Source organism: Rattus norvegicus, chromosome 12 (genome assembly GCF_021556685.1).
Source record: "Rattus norvegicus strain SHRSP/BbbUtx chromosome 12, alternate assembly SHRSP_T2T, whole genome shotgun sequence".
Classification (NCBI taxonomy): domain Eukaryota; kingdom Metazoa; phylum Chordata; class Mammalia; order Rodentia; family Muridae; genus Rattus; species Rattus norvegicus.
In genome coordinates this window covers 3,114,441-3,118,485 of record NC_141545.1, presented here as the reverse complement: position 1 = coordinate 3,118,485, position 4,045 = coordinate 3,114,441, and the positions used below count along the sequence as shown (strand labels likewise).

Below are 4,045 nucleotides of genomic sequence, written 5' to 3'. Positions count from 1 at the left end.
CCATTCATCACATTAAAGTAAGCTCATATGTGGGAAAAGATACTTCAAATCAATCAGTTGAGGATTTGCCTTATTCTTATACAATCAACTCAGCTCATTTATATTCTACCACTGTGAGCAAATTCCCTGCCCAGGTGACTGCCATGTGGTTTTTCTCATCATTATCTTTTTGAATTTTGCTGTACATATGTCTAGTTTGAAAAATTTGAAACTTAATGAGGCTTGAATGGATTAAGAAAGAATCACCATTGTTTCCTTCATTTGCTCAGTCCTTTTTCTTCCCCTTCGCAACACAGCAAATTGCCTTTATTTCAGTATGCATCCACATTTCAACATTTAGTGGTCCTGAACAGGTTGGGGAGCATGACAGTGAGCCAGGAGCCAGGCCCACCAATCTGCAAACGATCTGTGAACATGGTGACACAGAGCTCCTCTGGGTCCCTGCTGAGGGTCTGAGGAGCAACACTGAAACCCATGTTTGCAGGGTCAGGGCTTCGTGTTCCAGCTGTCAGGCTCCACACCAGACCAGATGGGTGGTCAGGGTGGTTGAAGCCCTGTTCAAACCTCTTCAGTGTGTAAAAGCAAAGCAATTATGGGAAAAGGAACCAACTCAGAACCATGTTCACCAAGGACTCTCCACATGGCCTTTCTCTAGGCATATATCCAAGGACCCTGAGTGCTGGCCCATCTGAGTCGCCATGTGACTGCTCTGTTCATCTCTAGACCTGAGCTCAAAGCTCAAGAGCTGATGGTGGTGGCAGGGCGGAGGACCCGGTGCTCCCTTCCCAGGCTGGTAGCAGGTGAACATGTGTGGTCCAGAGCTAAGTGAGGGAGGCCAGCCTTTCTCAACCTCATCTGGTGGCTTCTGTCCACAGCAGGTGTTGGGTGGTGATGGGCAACAAGGGACTTGAGGAGGGGAAAGCAGCACCCATTGATAAAGGTGGGGAGATGGGAAGCTGTGAATTCCTCACTCGCGGCCAATTTCAGAGGGAGGGGAGGTTACAATCTAAGCTTTAGCCAAGGGTGGGAGTGAAAGGAGTGGGGACCATGGCTTGGATGGGGCAATTACTTAAGACTTAAGAAAGCAGGGGTGCAGCCAAAGCACCCCAAGCCTAGTGGTGGTCAGTCCCACAACTGCTATCTGAAGCCTCCCCATCTATTCTAAGGGCCACCACACAGCTGTGGTGGAAAGCAGGGCGGTCAAAGGCATACCCAGGCCAATTGCCAGCAGCAGGTGATTGTGTGAGATCTGGCTGTCCACAGTTGCATTAGCTGTGCCCACCGCTCCCAAAGGAAACCGATTTCAACACACCTTATTGATCCCAGAAGTTCAACCAGGCAGAGAGCGGTTATACTTGACAGATGATGTTACACAGCACAACTTAGGTATTTCAAATGGACAAGAAGTTAGTATTAGAGCAGTGTCTCCGGATGAAGTCTGAGTGGGGCTTCCTCTCCAGTACTTTGAGGTCGACAGATGGATCTAGAGAATTCACTACTGTGGAAAATGAAGACTTGGGTTGGATGGGGAAGGGAGGCCGGGGCCTTGGTGACTAATTGCTGTAACACAGTTCTTCTGGTGGCTGTGGCAGCTTCATGTTCTCTTTTGAAATCATCAAGCGCCTCAGTTCCTGCAGGATGACTTTGATGCTCTGGGAATTCTGCCACTTTTCCAGCACTGCCATGGCTCGTGGATCCACCACTCCATTGGAACTGCTCAAGCCGTTCATATTGACTCTTGTTACAAATCTCACAGACTGGGATGCTTCTCGATACTTAGGCCCACGCTCTATCTTAAGGCGGTATATTTGGTTTTCATAAATTGTTTGTGGAGGCCCAATTAACATGCCTATCCATCTTGTGAGTGTCATGTCTTCATCCTCCTCCAGACCCTAGCTAACTGTGCTGTTACCTACTCCTTTCTTGCCTTCTTCCAGCTCTTCCAACAGTCGGAAATTTCGAAGGACTTTTACTCCCGAGCCTGTGGTGGCTGCCATCTTGCATCGCTATCGCTCAAAGTCAGTCCTTCCTTTCTTCCTCTACCCCTAGGTCCCTTGCTCCTTCTCTCTCTCTCTCTCTCTCTCTCTCTCTCTCTCTCTCTCTCTCTCTCTCTCTCTCTCTCTCTCTCTCTCTCTCTCTCTCTTCCACAGGGTCTCATAAATCCCAGACTTGCCTGAAGCTCACTATATATCCAGTGATGACTTTTAATGTCTGATATTCACCAATAAATTATAGATACAAACAACCATGCCTGATCTTTTACAGTTTTGGAACTCATCCAAGGGTGTCTTCCATACTGGCATGTAGCCTGTCAAATGAACAACTTACCAAATCTCTTCCTGTTTCTTCTTTGTTCCCTTCCTTCCTTCCTTCCTCTCCTCCTTCCTTCCTTCCTTCCATGCTTTCTTTTTTCCCTTTTTTTATTTTCCTTCTGTGATTTCTGCTCATGCATTTTCTTTTCATTTTGATTTTGAAGTTAAAAGCTATTACTGATGTTTTCACTTCTTGAAACCAGAAAGCATGAGCTGTAGAGCATTTAGACTTTCATATGTAGAAATCATTGTGTACCTATAGCAAAAACTATATACACTAAAGGTGGCAGAAGCATTATTGTCTCAAAGTACTGGCTCTGTTCTTCAATTATTATTATAAAGTTTTATTATTATTAATAGTCCATGTAACTAATATGTATACTATGAATATTTGCATTTTGAAAATGACAAAGGGTTATAAATTACATTTTCAATGCAGTAACACAGAAACAAGCATTTTTCTAATATTCTCATTCTAGAGCTAATATTTTATCTATCATGCAAATGTATTTTAGAGAAATTCATTAAGGATCCTCCTCTTGCTTAATTTTAGGTGACATTATCAAAACTTCTGAGAAAAAAGGAATACTAATGTGATTGTACTTAGTATCTTAAAGTTGAAATTGGTAAAAAACATAACACTAGGATGAATTTTTTTACAACTTGTGATTTCATTGAATAGGCATGAGATTAGACATGGCTTGTGTCATTCTTAGAAGTTCTTACAAGAAAGTAACAGGAGAATTCTTTCAGAGCTTCAGTGATTCATGTCATTATTTGAAGAAGATGCTTATCAGTTTTATCTGAGTTTACTGTCTAGGTGAGGTGTTTCCAGGATGTTTGCATCTTATTATAAGAAGTCACAGAGAGCAAGGTGACAAAGAAATTTTATTCAAAAGCAAAGTGAGAAACACTGGTATTCAGTGTAGCCTTAATTTGTGGACTTCCTGAGAAGGAGGAATTGCTTACTCAGAGTTCAGTGTGGATATTTCTGTTTTGATTGACGTTTTTTGATTAAGTAAGCCTTAATTTACTGTGAACATCAGTTTCCATGATGCATTTGATTTAACCAAATGCATATTCAATTATCACTAGGTATATGACATTAAACAGGATGTTTCCTTTGAAAGTTTTTCCAGAGGATTTAATACGACTTACTGAGTATATATTCTAAACTGGCTCAGGCCAGTTGAAACAGACTTCTCCCTCCAGTATGTGGATATGCTCTTGAATACTTTTGAATGGAAGTTGATCATGAAAGAGAAGTTAATAAATAATGTTATGTGCAAGGAGTCTTAGTCCATTGTTTGATATGTATACAGCTTCATGCAGGTGAGATGAGGTGAGCAACTTCATTGTTAGGTATATTTCTAGAAGGTAGATTTTATGCAGCCTAAGTCAAGTGAAGTCCCAAGTTGAAGTGCTTTGCCCATACCTATATGACTCACTCAAGCAATTTTAGTGCTTTTGCTTGTATCGTTACTTAGGCTCAGTACAGCTCCCTGCTTCTTTGATGTTTGCTCACACTCAGCTCAGTCAGTGACTGCATCTCAGTAGCTACTTGACTTATTTGGCTCTTGTTATTTGTCTTCCAATTTAATGGTATCTTCTTCAAGGATCAAACAATTTGGTCATTTTACGAATATTAATAAAACTAGTCATAAGCCCTTATCAAATGATATCCAAGTCTCCTATGCTGACATAAAATGGAACTGTCACTCCAGAGGCTTGCT

The 4,045-nt window shown here is 42.0% G+C and overlaps 1 pseudogene; it reads right to left on the bottom strand.

Annotated features, from left to right (window-relative positions):
* Positions 1-1,553: 1,553 nt before the first annotated feature.
* LOC148001965 (ubiquitin-conjugating enzyme E2 variant 1 pseudogene) lies at positions 1,554-1,997 on the bottom strand (annotated as a pseudogene).
* Positions 1,998-4,045: the final 2,048 nt, after the last annotated feature.